Source organism: Vidua chalybeata, chromosome 2 (genome assembly GCF_026979565.1).
Source record: "Vidua chalybeata isolate OUT-0048 chromosome 2, bVidCha1 merged haplotype, whole genome shotgun sequence".
Classification (NCBI taxonomy): domain Eukaryota; kingdom Metazoa; phylum Chordata; class Aves; order Passeriformes; family Viduidae; genus Vidua; species Vidua chalybeata.
In genome coordinates, this window is record NC_071531.1 from 105,372,097 (window position 1) to 105,394,854 (window position 22,758).

General features: G+C 37.9%; 1 long non-coding RNA gene across 1 annotated transcript in view; it reads right to left on the reverse strand.

The window, feature by feature from the left end:
* The window catches only part of LOC128802581 (uncharacterized), a 310,109-nt gene that overhangs the window by 250,502 nt on the left and 36,849 nt on the right, over positions 1–22,758 (reverse strand). The window contains exon 2 of the long non-coding RNA XR_008435497.1: positions 11,700–11,819. This is a non-coding gene — a long non-coding RNA (uncharacterized LOC128802581). The remainder of the gene's footprint in view (positions 1–11,699; positions 11,820–22,758) is intronic.

The following is a 22,758-nucleotide window of genomic DNA, read 5'->3' on the forward strand; positions in this document are numbered from 1 at the left end:
TCTTATATTTTGAAAACCTTTTGGCCTTTAATAATTTTTACTAATTTATTCCTATAAGGCCACTCAAACTCCCTTTTAGTAGTCATTTTATTATTTAGCTTCACTACTCGACTTTAGTATATGATGTTAAAAATATCAAATTTTGTGATGTATATTCATTACTTTTTTTAATTCTTAGAAAACAAAAAAATTACACACACAGTCTGGTTCTTCCATTGTTCTTGTATAAAAAAACCTAGACGTGGCTTTTATTTACTGCATCTATTCAAGACTTTAATACATTTATGTATCATGAAAATAATTTAGTTTGGAGAAACAAGTATAAATATTGCTCTGTACCAAATACCACTTACATTAACAGGTGGAAAATATGATGAAAAATTCCATGTTGTTATTCTAGTCCACTGAAAAATAACCTTTTTTCTCAAACACACTCTAAACCAGCAGGAGAGAGGTAAGGGGGTTTTAACTGGTAAAACAAAGCAAAGTCCAGATTTTATAAAGTAACTGCTGAATAAGTTACTAGGAAGTACTTTGATATGAAAAACTATTGTTTTATCACATGAATCAATGAACACATTATGTTACTAACGTTTCTTTCATATCAAAATGACTTCAAGCTCTTAAGCAAATAACATTTATATTCTTTCAGGAAAAATCTTGCCAGAAATGTGTTTGTTATCACATTTCTATAAATCATGTCAGAAAACTGTTTGTTATCACATTTCTATAAGACAATTATTGCGTACACTGAAGAAAAAAGTTTAGCCCAGCACATTACCACTAATATTTATGGAGAAGGAGAAATACAGAAGAGGCTTGAACTTCATAATGTAGGGCAATTAATTAGCATCAAATGAAAGAAAAGCAATAAAGCAATTTTGTCACCAATTACTGACAATTTGCCTAAGTACGACCATTAATTTTGGGTAATATAGACCCATAAAATTAAGGGACCAAAACTATTTGAATCAATATCTCTTGCTAATCTCTTCCCACTAATTTAAATACTTCCAGGAGTATCAAAATGTTTGAAACTTTTAAATGCTGTAAGGAAAATGGAAGAACATATGGTTACGATTTCCTATCTAAAAGTTGCTGGCTTTTGCTTTGGGGCTATTTTCCTTTTCTTTTGTGGCTGAAAAGAAGGAAAACTAGGACAATTAATATTGTGACTCTTTGGAATTAACTCAGTCAACACATTTGGCTTTTTACAGTTTTTCTACTGTTTTAGGGAGTTTTCATAAAAGGAAGCCTGTTTAGGAGAGCCAGAAGTATCAATGTTTAATAGTCTGATTAAGGAATCTCCGCTATGTACTGACATTATTAGCAAAATACTGACACCATATTAACATCAAGGGAGATGAATGATATCCTTGCACTGGGATATGTTCTCCAGCCTCAAAAAGAAATGGCAAAACCTCCAGCAAAGCCCTAACCCCCCCCCGCACTGTCCCTCCTGCCCGACGGAATTCCCGGCAGGCAGCATCCCGCACCGACTGCCATTGGCGGAGAGCGATGGCCCTACAGATGTGGCCACAGCAGCCTGGCCTCACGTCCTGCCTGTGCCTTCCTAGCACAAGGAAGGTCACCCCGTGCACACAACATTTCATCCGTGCACAGAACATTTCACTCCGGGCAGCCTCCCGAGCGCTGCCCCGCACACGCGCCCAGCGCCGCTGCTCTAAGCGCCAAAACCAGGTGATGTGTCCTCAAGACAAAGCTCTGCAAAACTCTCCCGAGGCTGGGGATGACTTTTATTAACGAATGTACTTCCTGGACTCCCTTTTCCCTCAGCACTTGCCTGCGTCTGCTCTCCAGGAAAGCAAAGCAACCTTTTGATAAATGTCGATGGGAATTTGGGAAAGAAATAACACGTGGAACACTTCCGTGTCTCCCAAAAAGACCCACCGAGGAAACTTACAGTTTAATCAGCATCCATATCAATTCATAAACCTCGGGTGCTAGAGTACAAATAAACACTCTAAAGGGGTTTCGCTGCAAGGAGATAAGATCTCTCCCTGGGGAGACGGCTAGAAACTGCTCCATTGCCTTTGTGCAGACTACTGGAATGTGCTTGCTTTTCATTTCGGTCTTTGTGTCTGGCACTCAGGCCTCACAGGCAGTGTCTTAAGCCATGCAGGGTCAGGGCAAACAGAGAACTGCATTCATGGACAGATCAAGTTTATGTGAGAATCTGCTCCTCCTGTGCCCTCAATTTCCATTTGAATTGTTAATAAAATCTCAGCCTGAAAGCACATGATCCCATCAGTGGGGAAGTCATGCAGAGAATCCTCTAGCTCAGAAAAACAAAATTTCTTTATCTTTTTCATCCTCCTCCTACATTCGTGGGAATTATGCCATGTAACCCCCTTCCTAAAGTAACCCCCCCTGCCCCAGCACAACACCTGATTGCCAGCCCACAGCTTCCACTAAAAAGCAGTGGAGGAAAGAAGAGAAGAGAAAGAAGGGAAAAAGATAAACAAGCAATGCTCAGCAAAATCACCACTACAATAATTGCACCTTCATAGCAATTTAAAAACTCCCAGAAACCTTCAGGCAAAAGGAAACACAAATATTTCAAATTTTGAGTTAATTTCCAGCAGCTGATAACACCAGCTGCAAGACTTTCCCACAGCTTTATGACACTGCATGAACTACAGGGCCACAGAGATAATAAAAGGTCACACATAAAGGAAAGAACAGAGCCATACCCCAATTAACTTGGTCTCCCCATGCAAAAATTGTACAGGAACCAGAGCCGATATTTGCTGCAGGCACCAGACATGCATCTCCTAACCTTGCCACGGTCTAACTGGGCCTCTTGTTTCTTCTGCCTTTGCTCCTTGCAAACTGGTTTAATATTGAACGCCTTTCAGAGGGATGGGCTGATGAACGAAAACATGAATTTCCTGCTTGCCCTTTAAGGTGGGTTAAAGGGGGTGCTAGTAATCAATTACAGAACAAAAAGCAAGAGACACTAAAGATTTTACAAACTAGATGTCATAAAGTTTACATGCTGTTTTCTAACAAAAACACTCCCTTTACTTCTTCCTCAAACTGTTTTTTTTTCTTTTGAAGGTACAAAATAGAATAGAATATTAAAGTAAAATCCTTGTGAAATGCAATGACAAAGAGATTGATGCAGTTTTCACTTGTTCTTTAAAGCAGCACATCAGCCCCAGAAAAACAATGACTGCACTAAATATACAGTGGAATTTAAAATCTTGTGGTTCTGAGTTTTGTATGCTCCCAACCCTGGCCTCCCTCCTTTCCCTCCTTCTCCTCACAGTCATTTGGGAAGATATTTCTGTTTGCAGTAATCACTGGAATAGGGAAAGTTTTAAGCCTGAAGCTGAGTGTCTGGGACCAATCCTGCTCATCATTTCACTCACCAAGGCTTCCTTTTCTACCTGGCAACCACCAAAAAACTTGATCCTTGCAGTAAGTACAAACACCTGGAAAAGCAGATTCGATCTTTGCCTACCTCTGAACAGTGCTTGTCTGAATCATTACTGCATATTATTAATCAAAGAATATAAATACTGTGACAGTATCCCACACTTAAAAGCTGATTTAAAAATAATACAGGTATTCCAAGGTTCTGTAGGCCTGGGAGTCTCCTGGTTTGGACTGAATGGGCTCACAAAACCAAAATCCATCATCTGTAATATTCCTATCAATAAAGGATATATCACAGCAGGTGTTGAGGATGGATATTGCTATCACATGATGAAACTGATTTTGTTCTAGTCTAGATTTTACACATTTTTATCTAGGGCTGGTGGAATTGGGAAATACAGCCAATGGATAGAGCCCTTAAATCTGTTCACCAGGTGTCTGCAAATAGATCACGAGTGTTATTAATTACTTCATTAGCCACAAGTCCTTGAGCAGTGTATGCAAACATATTTGACCCTGTGACACAATTTTTAACTGACCAATAGGAACAATCACTACTCGTTATTCACAATGGGTTTCTGGTCACATAGAGCACAAATCTGTGCTCTTTTCCTGGCTGGAGAGAAAAGAGAGCCTTTTCTGTTTGTTAATTCTCCACAAATGCTTGCAACTGCCTAAGGAGTCAGTTAAAATGCTTTGTTCATGTGGGACTTTCTAGCAAATACTTGTTGCAGGTTGGTTTTTTCCGCACACAATCTGGTGGCCGGTGGGCGTGGGTGTGACTTCAGGCTGCGAATCCCTGGAGAGCTGCAGAGGGAACAGAGGATGAGCTTCCTAACACCAACACATGCACACTCACAGAGTACACCAAATGCCATGTGGAATTTCCAATTTCAACACTTTGTCTACCCATGTGACAGGATGTCTACAGGCTTTCTTGCCCAAATGACCTCTTCCTTTTTTACTTGAGAGAACTTCCCTTCTGTTTTCTTTTTTTTGTACAGTCACCCTCTCTTTATTCAAACACTTCCTTAAAACTCCTTTCTCTTGGATAGTTTGTTGATGGTCACTCATATTTTATGGATACAGTGAAAGCTGCCATATAACACCACTAAATACAGAAACTGAAAGCAACTGCAGAGCGGAAGAATGTCCTTTCAGTAAATCCACACCAAAACTGCAATGCAGGCTCCACAAAAGAATCTATTAAAATTCTCACTTACTTTTTCCCCATGAGATTAAAGTATCCATCATGCATGGGGAATCATGAAAAATGTTATATTTTTCACAGTAGAATTCAGCAAATTAACTCACACCTTGCAAGTTCTTGCTAAATGTCTTAACTGAAGCGACAGCTTTGTCCAACATCTTCCTATTTCCTACATTATCTTACATATACATACTCTAGGTACAGTATGTATTCCCTACATGACAACCTGTGAACTTAAAAAAGTCCAAATACTGAGATGGATTGGTTCATTATTTTTTTTAATGTAAGAGAACACTCTAAATGTTTATATGAATAATATATTAGAATAAATTATTAGGGTAAATAGATTTATTTTTACAAGAGTTTGAGATCGGTATCTAAGCAATTCACTTTGTTACTTCATGAATCATTAAACTGTTTTCTATAAAATAGTGAGATTTAGAATGGGTAAACCCCAATAAAACATCAACAGAATAAAACCTATCCACTCATTTTAAACAATGTCCTTGTAAAATTCTGATAATGTTCTTTAAAACTAACTTTGAATGCTATTTTGTCAGCTAATAAACTGATAAACAAAACACATCCCTTCTTAAGGAGCTGAATGCAACCAAAGCACACAGTCAACAGATTTTCTCTTTCAACAAAATCTAAAGCACTAAACAAATATACACAGAAACAACAATGCTACCTAACTCCTCTCTTCTTAAAACACTTTTCCTGTCTTGAGTGTACACAGAAGCAAATTAGACTTTACATCAAGTGGGTGTGGATTTCCATGAGTTTTAGAAAGCTGGTAATTTGCCATCAGCAAAGCCACAGCCACCTACAGTGGCTCAGGGCATCCCAATCTCTGCCACTGTGGCCCTTTGTGGACTTGTCTTTCCACGGTTTTGCTACCTGTGCCAGACCCTACACTGCACAGGGAACATACAGGGTGTGACCAAGGATGGGCATTCAAAATATCCATTGACATAAGTCTGAACACGTCTTTTGAAATGAGATTACAGATTTAGTTGAATCCCACTTTCACATTCCCTCTGGTGAGGCTGTATCTTTGAATAAAAAAAACACAGCTAAGCAAGTTGTTTTGTTTGTTTGTTTGTTTGTTTGTTTTAAGTATATAAAATATTTAATATTGGAGAAATAACATCTACATTTATTTGAGTTCTGTCACTAAAAACAAGTTAACTTTTGCATTTAAAATGGTGTTAATGAAAATGAACATTTGAAAATACTTATCAAAATTTACACTGATGCCATTTGAAGCAGATGTTGGGGGGGGATTGTTTACCTATAAATATTTTACTTTACTTTCTGTAAAAAGATGGTGGGAAATGATGTGCTTTTTAGTCTCCCACAAACAAGAGAATATGTGCACAAACGTTCACCAGCAAATACAACAGATTTTTTTTTTCTAATGTGTTTTAAGTATGTTTAAAACCCAGGATATTATTTTATTAATTTTAGAAAATACCTAGAAGACTGCTTGTGTTAGAAATTGTTAAAAACCAATACCAATGCATCTGTGGAGCAGCCAGTCACTATCCTAGCTTGCACATTTTCTTCTGTGAGCTCAAGCACTGTGAGCCAGCCTGAAGTTGCAGTTGTATAAACTGAGAAAACCCAACAAAACAAAGTGAGAAAGAAAACACCAGTGTTACTTCTCCCTGTTCTTCATGTCAGCTGCAGGACTGCACAGGGTGGAAGAGCAAGGGAGAGCAAACAAGTTCATGAGCACCACTGCATCTAAAAGATAGATGCAGAATTTATGCAGGATATGCATAAATTGAGCCTCTCTACTCCCCCATATGATCAAAATTCAGTATCTTTATTTCAGTGGCAATATCCAGTATTTCTAATGGAACTGGAAGCTTCAGCTGATATGACTTAGGTCTGGTTTAAACGAGTGAGCTTTGAGGAATAGATGCAGCAAACAGTTTGATTGCTTTTTCATTCTCTCTGTTGCCTTTGCCCCTCCTCTGTTGGGGATGGTGAGGCCCTGTACCTGTAATGTATCACTTGTGTTTGCCCTGCCAACAGTGTCCTGGAGCTCTGCTGGCATTTCCCTGATTTGTCTTCTTCGATCCAGCATGGATGGTAGCGGCAACCAAGACAGAGAAGCACCTGTGGCTCGTGGCACCTGTGCTGACAGGGTCCTGGGTACCCCAGGCACACCTTGATTGTGCTTTCACAATTCTCCAACTCAGCTCGGTGTAGCAGGCCACGAACTTGCTCCTTTTTCATAAACTGTTCCCTTTTAGAGCAATTACAAAAGCTCAATGCACTGTCTCTTTCAAGTCACGCACTCCTCTATGTTTCCAATAACATGGCAGTATATTTTCTTATAGATTTGGAGAAAGAATGTGCCAAAAAAAAATCAGAAATCTAGGTTTAGTTCAGAGATCTAGTAAGTACTTATTTAAGTTCATTACATACCTACTTATCCATGAAGATCTGGGGCTTTTTGAAGACCAAAGAGGTTGGAAAGTTTAACTTTGAAAGATACACATTTGGCACATGGTAAATTCCTACTGTCATAGGTCCTGTGTGATTTTTAACTTCTATGCTGACCAAGCAAGATTAAAAAGTCTGCCACAGTGTAAGAAAACATCCTCAGCAGTTGAATGTTCCCCCCTCTTTAAAGCTCAAGTGCAAGGAAGTTCTGCATTTTCTGCAATTTATTACATGAAATAATTTCAAATGGGTATTAAATTACCTCAAATTTATCAGCCCAAATCAATATACATCTATAGTGAACAGTGGAAGGCCTGCAGTATGAGAAGGATGAACAGCAAAACTGACTGCAAAATATGAAAGAGAAGCATGAGGCACTTGTCATTATCATCTGACACAGCTGATAGAGCAAGAGGTGAGGAGATTACTGAGAAATGGGGTCTTGCAACGCCTGATGGTCCTCAGAAATTTAGGTGATTATGGTGGATGTTTAACTCAGAAGGGCTGATTTGCTGCAGCAAAATATTAGAGAATTCTGGTTGTCCCATCTAGAGGAATACTAAAACCCAGTGCAGGAAACAGCAAACCCTGGAATTGTACTTTAGGCTTATTCCCTCTGGATGCTGCTCTGTGGCCAGTTTGTCTCCAGACCTGTTCCGTGTCAGCAGCACCACAGCAGCCACTACCAACTGAAGGGATTTGTTCCCACTACCCTGGTGCAGGTCCTCTGAAGGTGACAAAATGCTGCCAAGCTACAGGGGTGTTTATCAATATGGCTAAATACATGATCCTGGGAAGCTTTATCTCACAGGGTATGTTAAGGTTACTGAGAGCGATCAGCTTCGTTGTTCATGTTTGGGGACATCCTCAGGAATCTCTTCTCATGAAGTATCTTAAGGAATTTCTGTGGTAGCAGAAATTCTATAAACCTGTGATTAAGGCTATTGTGATTGAAGTTAGCACACCTAATCAAAATTGTACACAAAAGGTACAGTAGGAGACAAGACTGTATAGTGGGAAACAAGATTAGGTGATTATTGCAAAATTTTAAAAAGAAATTAAAGAAAGGAGAAAAAGATTCAATAAAGTGGTCCAGCTAGGTAAAAGCTTGAGCAAACAGGAGTGATAGCCCAAGAAATGGTTGCATCCAAAATGTATAAGTCAAAAGGTGTATAAATAGTTAAAGTAAATAAATGGGACCAAAAGTACAGACAATTTTAAAATTAAATCAGAAAAGCGTGTGTTTAATTCCGAAGGGAACAGTGTGTGCCAGAGTATTGAGTTATACATTGCTGTATTGAAGAGTAGGTCAAGATCTTATCATCTCTATTATGAGGAATGCCAATAAAAGGCTGTGCTATGATAAAATGTTTAATTAAAAATGAACATTGTGCAACAGATGAACTCTTTGTATTATACAGAAAAAGGAGTCAAATGGATTGTGTTCTCCAAGTTACAAATTGCAGTGAACCATTTTCCTTCCATCAAACATTCTTATCACTACAAAATCTTGTATTAAAAAATGGTTTTACTTATACTACAATTTTTTACAAAGTAGTGTAGGACTATACCTACATGACACTTCAAATACTTGAGCATCTGGAACAGCTGTGAGGAGAAGAACACTAGGGTCTTATTTTCTCGGTACTCTTTCAGGTGAGTAAGTGGTTTGCTTTGGCAAATTAATTAACAAAGCAAAATATTAATATTGATCCAGTGAGTTGATCCAAAAGGAACAGGAACAAGCAAGACTCAATAATTTGGTTCATTACTTGTATAATACACATGTGCTCAACACGACTGCCCTAAACATCTCTCAGAGTTCAGTACAGAAGGTGACAAACAATAATACCAAGAAGAGCATAGGGAACTAAATGCAGCAACACCCGTGGTGGACAGACATCATGATTCTTCCCTGATGAAAATACTTTACCCCCCATCCCCTCTGCAATGTTAATCATCTTAGACACTGGCCAGAGCCAGGATACTTATCTATGAGAGTAAAGGTAAAGGAATTCAAGATGGAAAATATGTTTGTTACACAGTTTTAAAGGAATGATACAAAATGCAGGGAGGATAAAATGGTAAATTAGCATCATAGGACTAGGCAAAAAATGGCTTAACACTTTCATGGCCTTCCGTTCCAGCATAACTTTGTGTAACAAAGCATAACAGAACATTCACATGGACACTTGGGCCAGAGCATGCAGAAGAGAACATTTTTAATATCTCTACCACTCAGCTTCAAACCTCCAACAGAGCATACAGATGCATATGGACACATACACTGCATAAACTGCGTACTTCTTAAAACCCAGCCCAAACTGGGAGAGATTTCTAATGAAAAACATTGTAAAATTCCTAAAACAAGATACACCAAGAGAACGAAACTTCCAACAGGACCTGATGAACCTGAGTTATTGAGACAGATAAATCAGATAGAAGATAAGAGCACACTCAACATTTCATATCTGTCCCTTTTTCAGAAGAAATTAATAATTGCATTTAAAAAAATCTCGGTCATAAATAGCTTTGGTGTAGCATTCATGTTTTTGACAATCAAAATTTAGCCTCATATGCCAGACAACAATTTTAATGTACTCTTATGCCCACACTATACAATAAGTGGAATGTATTAGAGCAAAGAGCTCCACTGATCAGTTGATAGAAAAAAATATTATGTAGAAAATAAGAATTCTGGTGCCCTTTAGTCAAAGTATTTGTAAGTTATTAATGACCTGTGGGCACCAAATGCTCCATCTGTGGGAGTGTGAAAGAGTCTATTACTACAGCAAGAATAATACTGAAGTACATATTTTCATCTGTGGACAAAGATAAACTAATCAAATCCAAACTGTTAATAAGGGGAAAATCTACCATATGCTCATGAAAGAATTTCCAGATATAGAAACTGATGAAATTAAAGAGCTATTAAGTGATCTAGTCTTCCTCTCAGAATTAAGCCTTGTTTCCTGCAGTTCTTGCATAATAATACCTTACCTGTAGGATTTCCACCCTATCCCTTGGTAAATTGTTCTGAAGTCCTTTATCTTTTAATCAGATACTATTTCCTGAGATTCAGTCTTATAATTACCCATAATAATATGGTCATATTTAAGGACAGAAAAATCTAGGTATAGAAACATGTTTCCTTCGAGCATAGGACATCCCAAATCAAGAAAAAATAAACTTCAATAAGAGAGAATTATTACCTAAGAAGCAGATTTGATAGCAATATTAAAAACTAAGTCCTCAGAGGAGGTCTAGTTAGGGGCAGGAATAGAACAAATCTTTCACCAGGAGCCAGTAGAGATTCCCAGGATCATGGCCTAGTTGAAATTAAGAGAAAAACTCCTGCTGATTTCAATGAGGCCAGGGTATGGTCCCCATATTTTATCCATAGTATATCATCACAAGTGTAAACTACAAATGAAGCATCATGAGGTGAGGTGCCTATAATTCCTAATGTTTTCATCCTCTGTAATAGCCAAGACCTCTCCCTGAACTCCAACAGAAGCAAATTAGTTCCACATGTCAGATACAGACCGTAATATTTTCCCTTACACTTGGTACACAATGAGGGGATGCAGTACAGCACAGAGCAATTAATACATTTCTTTTTGTGAAATAATGCACGACAGAATTACTCAGAAAAGATGTCGCTCACTTGAAGGTTGCTAGCTCAAGAAGACTATAAGTAGGAAAGACAATCAATGGAAAATAAGATAAATTAAGCCTCCCCCTTTCTGTCCAACACCTTCGTAGTTGTTGCTTTACTTGCTTCGTTTCAACCCTTCTTTCCTTGCAGCTGTCCTGGTGCCCCTCATTTCCACCATCAGCTCTGAATCTGGGATTACAATCTATCACAATCCAAACTGAACCAGTTCTTACAGTTTCCTGAAAAAGAAATCTAACATATAGGATAGGACTGCTAAGCACAGGCAACTCATGCATTTTGCATACCCTACAGAATCCTGCCAAGGGCTCAGCTGCCATTCCAGATGGCTGTGGGTCTATTGCGTGTTTTGTGTCATATTTACCAGTCCCATGTTTAAGTAACAAACTCTCACCTCAATATGTCTTTTACCACCAGTGAGAAAATAGTAAAAGAGAACCAAGGCCTTTAGGCAGTACCTATTCATTGCACTGCACTTTGACCAGAGATTATGTCTAATAATAATAATAATAATAATAATAATAATAATAATAATAATAATTTCAGGTTTTAATTTGCAAAAATTTCTCAAATCACTTTCCTGAAACCATTCTGTTAGGAAATAATCTTGCCTGTGGAAGGCTAACTAAGATATGCTCTTTCTGATGACACATGCACAGGGATTACAGAGTGTACCTGTGTACCTGTAGTCACAGGTAACAGTCACAACAGCCCAAGAATGCTTTGGAACAAAACTGTGACACGAATGAAAGCTCACGGAACATTGTAGCCCACCACAATGCCTGGACTCATTGATTACTCTTTTGGGTAAATACCAACACAGAGGAAGCCACCAAAATCAATGACAAGTCAAGGTGAAGTCAGACTTGGAATACCTGACTGACTTCAGTTATATTAAACAGAGAAGAACTATGAAGAACTTCATCAAGCCTTGTGGAAAAGAGTGAAACCTACCTCATTCTGAGAAGCCACTCTCCTCTGCCAGTACTACTCAGTGCTGAATGTGGCATCACTCAGAGTGGAGCATCACAGCAAACAGAAGCTGACATCTACAGAAATGGTTTCTTTCCAGTCCTGTAAAATAAAACCAAATCACAGCTCTTTCAGAAAAAAAGACTCTATAAAAGCACTGCACTGTATAATTCCAATATTATTTTAATTCAAGTCACCCTTGTTAAGTTCAATGTTTCACATAGAAGAAAAAAGAATTAGACAGACAACAAAAACAAATAGAGAAACAAACAAAAAACCTTCCCCCCTCCTCAAGCTGGAAAATTCAACTTGACTTCTAGAGTTCAAGCCATGTTTTTATGGATTTTATTTACTATAATAAAGTGCCTTTCATTGAAAAATCTGATTTTCACCATTTAGAAGCAGCAAGTTTATAAGAGTTTAGAAGACAAGTAAATATTTGTAAGCTTCCATGTATTTGCCAAGTATCCAGTACACAACAGAATGTTGACTACCATGTTAACAGTTTTAAAATATCCCACAGAACTATTTATGATGGAAAATTAATCACCACTTTTTCAACTAGACCATGGCACTGAGTCTGTGTCCAGTTGCATCTTGAACACCTCAAGGGATGGTGACTCCACCACCTAATTATAGAAATGTGAAGATAAGCACTGTAGAATTAGACAAAATAGAAGTAAAGAGATCTGTGTTTGATCAAATTGATGGTCATATAACTGGAATTTCATTATTTTTTCTGATAATGCATTAACCAAAGTGAAAACTGCTCCTAAATGTTTACACAGACTTGTATACAATCAAAATGAACAGACAAAGAAAGGGAAACTGGATAGCAAGAAGCTGATTATTTTGGTGCAAGCTGATACCACAAGAAAGACAAAGCCATTAAAAATATATATATACAAAATGTATAAACATTCTCTTCAGGCATTCTCTTTTCAAAAGGTTTTGAACCAAATTCAAGATAGTTTGTAAACATGCATAACTTCAGTAGAATGACAATCAAGTTTACAAGAGACTAATTTAATACTTTATTATATTAAGTACAAAATACTTTTTATCTCTCTTACCCTCTTTATACTTTACACCTCTCCTATCCTCTGCAGTAGCAGAACCCCACTATCACCTGTTTTTAATTAAAGATATGCAGACTATAGTTAAATTCTATCATTTTAAGACAATGATAAAATATCTCGCACCAAAGTGGCTTTTTGAGTTTGAAGTTCTTTCCATGACTGAAGACAGAAAATAAATATTTTTCAATAATCTATTCAAAGAAGTTTGTAAACCAGGTGTCTACTGACAGAATAGGAATAAAACATTTTTCCTTATAATTGATGTATCTGAGATTAAATAACTATTTCTACAAGTTACATTTCTTTTTCAGTTGAAAGTAATACATATTTTAGGTAAGCACAAATACAAAGCAAATGATCCTAAAATAATATAAACCCCTTTCATGAATCTCAAATGTTAAATTATCATAGAATCATAGAATGGTATGGGTTGGAAAGGGACCTTAAGGATCATCTCGTTCCATCCCCCTGTCATAGGCAAGGACACCTTCCTCTATCTCAGGTTGCTCAGAGCCCCATCTAACCTGGCCTTGAACACTCCCAGGGGTGGGGCAGCCACAACATCTCTGGGAAACCTGTGCCAGTGCCTCAACATCCTCACAGTAAAGAATTTCTTCCTAACTTCTAATTTAAAAATGTTCTCTGTCAGTTTGAAGCTATTCCCCTTTGGCCTGTCACTCCAGGCCACTGTAAATAATCTCCCTCCATCTTTCCTGTGGGCTCCCTTCAGGTACTGGAAGGTCACAATTAGGTAATCTCAAAGCCTTCTCTTTTCCAGGCTGAACAATCCCAGTTCTCTCAGCCTTTGCTCACAGCAGAGCTGCTCCATCCCTCTGATCACCTTGGTGCCTCCTCTGGCCTGGCTCCAGCAGCTCCCTGTCCTTCCTGTGCTGGGAGCCCAGAGCTGGATGCAGCCCTGCAGGTGGGGTCTCAGCAGAGTGGGGCAGAGGGGCAGAATCCCCTCCCTGCCCTGCTGCCCACGGGGCTCTGGATGAGCCCAGCACACGGGGGGCTCTGGGCTCCCAATGGCCAGGGCATGTCCAGCCTCTCACCCACCAGCACCCCCAGTCCTTCTCCCAGGGCTGCTCTGGCTCTGTCCATCCCCAGCCTGGATTGGTACTGGGGGCTGCCCCAGCCCAGGTGCAGCACCTTGGACTTGGTCTGTTAAACCTCATGAGATTCCCACGGGCCACTTCTTGAGCTTGTCCAGGTCCCTCTGGATGGCATCCCATCCTTCAGGTGTGTCACCCACACCCCTCAGATTGGTGTCATCTGCAAAACCTGCTGAGGGTGCACTCAACCCCTTTGTCTTTATTATTAATGAAGATATTAAATAACACTGGTCCCAGTGTATGTCATGTCTGGGTATTTGCTTACATGGATACAAGACTAAACCACAGGAGACCCATGATTCAAACCATCACACACAGACACACTGAAGATGAGATCCAAACACGAAAACAAGCCTGACATGCTTCTAATTAGTTTTCTTTATTAGCATACACAGATATCTCCACACACAAACCCATGCACAAATAAAATTCTTGGGTTTCAACTACTTTTTGCATAACGTTTCTAGCCTTTGAAATACATATTTTAATGCCATCAGGCACTGGTGTTGTTTTTGCTATGTGGCTTAAGGACTAAATGGAGATTTCAGTCCCTCAAGTGGTAGCCATTCAATATAAAACTTGTATCAGAGTAGGACATTTTCCTTCATTACCACTTTGCATAACCTGATGTCCCTATTCACATTCACAGTGAAAGTGACTCTTAATAAAAAGCATAGTATAACCTGAAACATGTACTTCTGCCCTAAAATAAATCAGATCATTTGGGGGAAAAGCAGTTATAAAGAATACTTGAAACAAATTCATCTGTGTCAAGGAACTTTGGTCAAATCCACTTTGAATATGCTGAAATGAGGTCCACCACCAGCATTCTCTACTTCATACCCGTGCTATGAACTTGGCATTTAATATATAAATTATGTATATGGACCAAAGTCCGTAGAATAAGAAGCTGTAAGTTATGTTCAAAATTATAAAGTGTCTTTCATATATTTTATACATGTCTTTCATAAGGGACTGCAAAACACCTCACTGAAATCAATATCTTGGGGGATGTCAGAAGAAGAGCTACAAGGGGAATCAAAATTTTTGTTCCTAAAGCAAAACAAAACCAAATTCTCAGAGAGACAACTGAGCTCATGGGAGGAGAAAAAACACCAAAACAAAATTTTATGATACTGAAACGTTAAATGCTAAATGCTATTACAGTCCTTCCCTTGGACACGGAATGAGAAGAACCTCTTATTTAAGGTAAGTGTAATAGGAACAAACTGCCATGAAATATCTATGGCCTGCTGCCTTCCACACTAAAATAAAAGTTAAGTAAAATTTTCTATGCTTTACCTAAGAATTCTATGATTTGAACCATTTGCTAAAGGAAAGATGCAGTAAGGTTCTGCTCTCAACCACCATCTGACTTCAAACCATCTTGTGACCCCATCCCATATTAGTTGCTCTCTTGGAAAGGTGAACCCTCAACACCATGTTCTCTGGGCTTCATCTTCTCACCTGCACCTGAGGGACAGAGGTTGTGCTCTTTTCAACATGTGCAGAGAAGAAAGATCGCAGGTCTGCCTAAAAAATTGCATATAAAATGGGGGAAAATGGGTATTTGGAAAAATACATTTGGTGCAGTGCTGGATAGCCAGCAGTGGCTGAGCAGGCATTGTAGGGCTCCTGCTCTTTTCCAAGAGTCAGCGTGAAAGGGCCTAGGAAGTGGCATCAGCAGAGCCTGTGCTACTGAGGAGCAAGAGTTCACTGACAGAGGTGAGGGGGATGCTTGCATTCCATCATCTACTTTGCTTTCAACATAAATTTTTCCTTATCTAGATTTACAAAAGGCAGAAACTATGATAGGATGGTGGTATGAACAAAGGGGACAAAGAGTATTCTGTTTGATTTTAAGGCACAGTCAGACTTCTGTCCAGTAAAAATTTAAGAATATATTAAAAAAATTATCTATAATGTTTTAAAAATTCTACAATCCAAATGTCAAATTTAGCAGACTGAAATCATGAAAATAGCATTGTGTTTGAATTAATAGTTGCTCACCTTTTATTTTTGCAAATTGAAACTTCAACTCCTACCTTCTCTTCTTTATTTTTAAAACAAATGCAAATTTCTTTCACTGACCAAGACATAGATGGCTAAAGTACTAGTCTTGATCTTCAAAGAATCAGCAGTTAATTTGAAAAGATGCAGGTAATTTTGATAATTTTTAGAATGAAGGTCACAAACAGAATTCGAATTTTTTCAAACATTAAAAAAATTCCAAGAGTGCCAGTTTGCCCTGAGAAATGTCACTTCTCTCACATAATTAAGTCAGAAAAAGAAGTGCTGGGATTATTTGCTAAAGGTGTCTGACAAATGGAAAAAATAGTCAATAAATTATAGATTAATATAATTAATATAATTAATATAGATTAATATAATTAATCTATAATACATATAACATAATTTCTAGGTGATATACTTGATTTTATACCTATGACAGTCAAAGGAAAAAAAAAAAACATTGACTTCAGGACTGTGCCTGATGGGACTTTTTTTTTTTTTTTTCTTCTCACAAAGGACTAATGTACCTAATTGGGATAGGATATTAACTATCTAAATATATATATTATCTCTTTCGGCTTTGTATTGACTATGTTATACTTGATGGTTTATTGTTATCTTTACTATGGTTTAAAATTTAGAACAACAGCAAAGAAATAAATGTTTTTTTGCTGAACAGAAATTAAGTGGGAGATCCACAAAAGAAAAAAAAAGCTGGAAAACTCATTCTGTAAGCCTGGGGTCTAGTTCCCTTTTGAAAACATCCTCAGCAATTGCCATTTGTTGCCATTCACTTTTATGACAGCAGATTATTGCAGAAAATAAAGTTTGGAATTAATTTGAAATTAATTTTTCACCAGCCACAGTTCTGGCATGGAGCACTTGTCACCCTAACAAATGTGTACTAGAATTAATCTTCATACTGTACAAGGCTTCCCTGGTAGCTTCACACCAGAGCAAATCACAAAGAATTATCAGATTTATTATCTCTTTATTGATATTCCTGAGGCATTTGGATGGATTGATTCGGATGTGCTACTCCTTGGACATATTAGACAGATTACTTAACAAATTTCCGAGCAGCTGCCCATGACCCGGTCAATATCTCCCAGGAAGTTCCTGCTCACAAACACCCATCACTTGCCAGGAGCACGTCTGTCCTCTGAGCTACAGCTGTCAGCTTGTGATACACAAACCACAGTACAAAACAGGGCAAGTTAAAGCACCTCAATCTTGCCTTTTGAATTGAGACTATATTTGTGGCTTAATAATAAGCCTTTTTGCATAAATGCTTTGGAAGGTTTCTATTATTCTACTGTTATCTAATCATCAAAAGGAAATGCTTCTCAAGAGACAGATCATTCTTATATTGCTATATTTTACTTTTAAAATTCCAACTTTGACAAGATGGATAGTCCTCTGCAGCATGTTTTAGTTTGAACTGTGGAGCAGAGCAGATGGAAGGACACTTAGGAATTTCTTAAGGGTTTCTACATGATAGAATCTGGTGATGGAACTTCTGGCTTACCACAGCAGATTCACAGCCTGGCATAGCTGTTCCCTATCCATGTTAAATACATCCCATCTCCTGATGGGAGAAAACTGCCCTCCCTGCAGATCTCAGCCTGGTAATAATGGGCTGTTCCTATTTTACCATTACTTGGGAGTCTTTATACTCCACAGAGACAAAGGCTGTTCTCTGACTAGGACTGTGCATTTCTCAATCTGGAGTTTGACCCTCAACTCACCTCCCACTCATTCCGTAGGAGCGACCCAGTGCAAACATCCTGAAATCTCAGGATGGCACAGCAGGCTGAGTCACCTCACTTGCCAGTCGGATTCCCAGGAGGCCAAGCAGGCTGGAGCTGGGATGCTGCTGTACATCCCACAGCCAGGGATGGAAGAGCTTGTCTCAGCCCAAGGAAAAGGGCAAGGACTCCTCCTTCTCCCTTCTGTCCTTCAGCAATACTCTATCAGAATTAAAGGCTGGATGGGACAGAGAGAGGAAGGAAGAGAGGGAGATTGGAAGGAAGGGAGGGAAGAAGACAGTACAAAAGGCCTCGGTGTGTTTATCAGCTGGACAGTAGGGAATTCTAAGGATATTAATTAATCCTACCTCTCATATGTTTCTCTCAGAACTGTAGGAGGGCTCTTTTTCTAAGGAGATGATGTAGAGGGTCCAAATTTCAGCAGTGTTTTCTTACACCTCACCATTTTTACTTTACAGGTCATGTTAACCATGGAAGGGGAAGGACAATGCTGTTGGCTCATTCCTCCAAATCTCGTTTTCTTATTTTAAATGCAGAAATAGACTTTTTGACCAGTTGCTCAGGCAGTATGATGGTTAAGCCATCTCTTTTCTGTGTATGAAGAGGTCAATACACACAAGCCCCTTTTCAAGGAAATGCTCCACCTGCCAGGCTACAGGGTGATTCTGGCTACATCTTAGTACTGAGGACCTGATGCCTGTGCTATGAACAGTTCCACTCTAGTTTGCCTCTGTGGTTTGAATGCCTGGCTGCAGCAAATCTCCCACATTTGTTTCATCTGAAATGAAACCAAATTGTGCTCCAAAATGTGAAGTACAATAATATACTATTTTTTTTCTGCAAGCGTGTTTTACATGGATCCATATAAACTACTTCTGAAGTGAAGGAAGACTATGGATAAGCTAGAAGCCATAAGAGTCAAGGAGGTGAGAAAGGTGGCTGAATTTTTGGTCATATGGTAATAAAAGTGATGGTAACAAATATACCCAGAAAATTTTATTCACTGAAAATGCTTTTTTTCCCAGAAGATTTAGACTGATTAACTCAATATAATAAGATAAAATAAAAATAGTGACTATTAAATTAGTCTGAATATTTTCCAGAGTAATTCAAGATAACAGTCCAAAAATAAATGTAGATATCTGGAGAGAGACAAAAATGGGAAGTATTTTTTCTGTTGGCAATATGAATAGAAAAAAATATTTTTCAGTAAAGAGTCTTCACATGACAAATCTTTCCCAGTAAAAGGAGTTCTCTTACCTAAATTATGCAACTAACAAAAAAGAAAATGAGAACCTTAACACATGGTCTTTTTCACAGAATTAGATGAATCTTAAAGACAAGCAAGAAGAAAAATTAAACTGAATTTGCTCATTATCCGATATTCAAAAGTCCCTCTACAAAGTTTTATAAGAATTCAAAGTTTACCTGAGAATGTTTCATTTCATGTTATCCAGATCCATATACTTTTGAAGAACTAGAAATTTAGAATCCACAACTCACTGCTTTCAATGGTAAAAGAACAACAAATGCAACCCATGCATGCTGGGATTATTAAGGAAGCCCAAGGTAATAAAATGATCAAATTACTTTTAAATTCAATGGGAGTGAGACTTCTAACTCCTTAAGGCTGTTGAAAATTATATTTTCCAATATCCTTGAACCAAATAAATTAAAATTTTGATAAACCTTCTGTGAACTAGTAACTATTGATTATTTAATGGTTGATTAAACTTCCTTACTAACTGCCTCCAGAATTTCAAATTAAGAACATTAGCTCTCATATTTCTATTTTTCATAAATGTCAATTCTGTCTGAAATTGTGTGTTATTCAACATGAAAGATATCTTGAAAACAATCCCCCATGGGAGTAGGATATGGTATAAAAGCCACCCACTGCATGCTACCAACAATGACCAGTAAAAAAAATATAGTTAAATACGTAAAAATATGAGCATTTCTTAAGAACATATTTTATAAAGTAGAACTTCTTCATTTTCAGAACAGATGACAGAACTGGTGATTTAGATCTATAACCCTGCCCTGGTCATGCACAGCAGGTAGCATGAACAGGATGGAATTCTGGTTCACCAGCTATTCCATGATGGCTTCTCCTATTCCCATATGGTACACTCTTTATCTATGTGCTACACCAAAAGGCATGAAAACCTTGCTTCTGTTGCAATGAAATGAAAAAACAAAATTAAACAGCACAAAACTATTTCTTAAAAATAAATTCTTGGTTTTCAGACAGCTCCAGTGAGTAGCTAAAGTCTAATACTTGAGAAAAGCACTTTGTGCACTGCCCCACAGAACAAGTCCAGTGCCAGCTCCTCTCCTGCCCAAGACAGGGATAGTTCATCCTGAACCACAAAAGGCATCTTTATCAATACTTCCGAGAAGCTTTTAGCCAGCTGTAAACCATTTTACAGTTCATAGGACCTGAAGTTTCTGGTTGGGAAAGTTTTGTGATCATATGCAGCAAGAGGTTTGGTGTGCAAAGACCTCACTGGGAAGTTACACAGGCTTCTTCAATTAATAATTTTGAGAAGTAGAAACACCTAGACTGTATGAAGCTTGGAGATTTCTCTGTATAAACTTTAGAACTAGAAAAAGAGAAACTTTTGTTTGGCCTAGTAATGAGCAAATCATAAATAGCAAATAAGTTCTGGTATTTCAATGTTGCAATAAGGAACAGCACTACTGGTTTGCATGCCAGGTCAGTTTTATATCTTTTAAAATATGGAAAAATGAAGGCACTGGAAAACTGCAACTTTCCATCACTGAAAGAGAAAGTATTAACTAAAGGCAAGATTGCTAATGCATGTGTATCCTGCCTATAAATACCTTCACTGCCTTTGCTTTTCCTGCAGGGCACACTGGTTTTGGCCTTCAAAAATCTCCCTTGCATGAGACCTGAAACTCTCATCAAACAAGATACAAGCAGAACAATGGAAAAGATCTTAAGAGGCCACATACAATATATCCAAACATGAAATGCTCCAAGTTTATAGAGCAAAGTAATCACTTTATAATATTTGTAATCAACATAGGGAGCCTTTTATTGCTTTGCAGAAATCTATGCCAAGAAAAAAATGCAGCTTTTTTATTTTTTAATGATGCAGCATGCTGTTAATTTGGGTATAATGCCAAAAAGCTCCATAGTGTTATTCAGGAAAGAGTTGTCTGGAAACCCCTCAATGTCATAGATAAAATTGAATCTGAATGGCTAAACCAATTTGAAAACAAATCAATTCAAAACTAATTTTACCCACAACATGCAGTTTTTAACAAACATCTTTCACTACAACAGAGCTACTTGTGACATCCTTAAGCTAAATACATTTATTCTGTTCCTGTTGTTGCATACAAAACAGAAACACCTTTCTAGTACTCCTCAGGCCACAGAGAAAACAAATGCCTGAATCTTTCATCTTTTGTTGTCCCATTCCCATCACTAAAAACAAAGTCCTTCTCACAGCTAGGCAAACACGTTGGAACTTCTCCTGCCCTGGCTTCCTGCCTATTCACCAAAACCATTCGCTCACTCTCCTGGAGGTTTAAGGTCCTCCCAGAGCTCCACACAGAGAGTCTCTTTCCTTCTGGCCTGAATAGGTCACCACTGGTTTGAAATCTTACCTAAGAGGAGAGTATTCTCGTACCCAGATGCTGCAGGTATGGGATTGGTCCTTCTCTTCAAGGAATTAGTGAAAGGCAGAAATGCCCATCCTACACTGACTTGACAAAACTGCTGCCACCTTCCACTCACACATCAAGAAAACAAACATGACTGTATAAAGCACAGTGGCAAGATGAAGGTCTCTCCTCTGTTTGGCTCTAACAGCTAAGTATCAAAATAATAACTTGCAATAGTAAGAGATGGAAGGGACAAAGGGCTGAAAAATGGGGCGGAAGGGGGGTATCTTCCATAAAACTATGTGAATTAGCCACCTCAGTTCCATTTCTGACTTTGCACAGGAAACTATCTTGGAAAATGCATGAAAAAATCAAGTAAATAAACTGCAAGAAACTGATTGACAAAGCAAGGATTTTTTTTTTTTTTTTTTTTACTTAATCTGTATTAACGCCTAAAAAGATAGTATGTTGTGTCTTTCAAAAAAGCCACCTTAGCCCAAACAGCAAATTCTCACTCTGTTATCCTTTCCAGAGTTATGGTCTGGGCTTGCACATTAATGTAAAGCAATATGAAGTTTCATGTTATACTTTTTATTGCTTTTGCATTCAGCCTGAAAATTCACCTTAACCATCTAAATGCTGCATCACTCACACCTCATTTTTTTGCATTGGAATTAGGAGAGCAAAAACATTAAAGAATTGTTGTGACTGAATAACTTAGAAAACCTGAACTGACACAATCTTTTGTAATCTCTACTCACCCTTTTATAATTATACTTCTATTAGTTTTTATCAAAACAAATCCCTACTCCATTACAGTCCTGTCAAAGCAAGAAGAAAAAGGGCATCTGAGCAAAGGCAAAACCACTTTTGTTCCAGTTTAAGTTTCAAAAGGAAGCACAGAACCAGGCTGTTCTTTCCTTTATTCTGAAGCATCCAGAAGTTGCTTCAAAATGTGCTTTCTGTTTTCTCATTAACCTTTAAAGCATCTTAAAATCACCTTGGAAAATACAAAAAAAAAAAAACCAACCAAACAAAAAATAATAATAACAAAACAAAAAAAAAAACACAACACCACAAGACAATAAGCTTAGTTCCTTTTCAAGAACTGAGGAGGATTTGTTCTACTGTGTAGTGCATTCCTTCAGGGGTTTTACTTCTTTGTCCTGTAAGGATTTTCTGTCCTTATAGTGAAGGAAAAAATATTACGCTGTCCCAGAATTTACAAAATCATATCACTTTTACAGATTCTTGAAGAATTGTTCAACAGCAGAAAGTGTTAGAAAAGGAACATATTTCCTGTTGTACAACAAAGAATTTAAAGTAATTTCTATTAATATTATTCAGAATATTTTTAGATCCATACCTACTAAACCCTTGTTAAAAGTCCTTTGGGATTGAAGTCATTCAGGATATTAATGATTTTTAATTT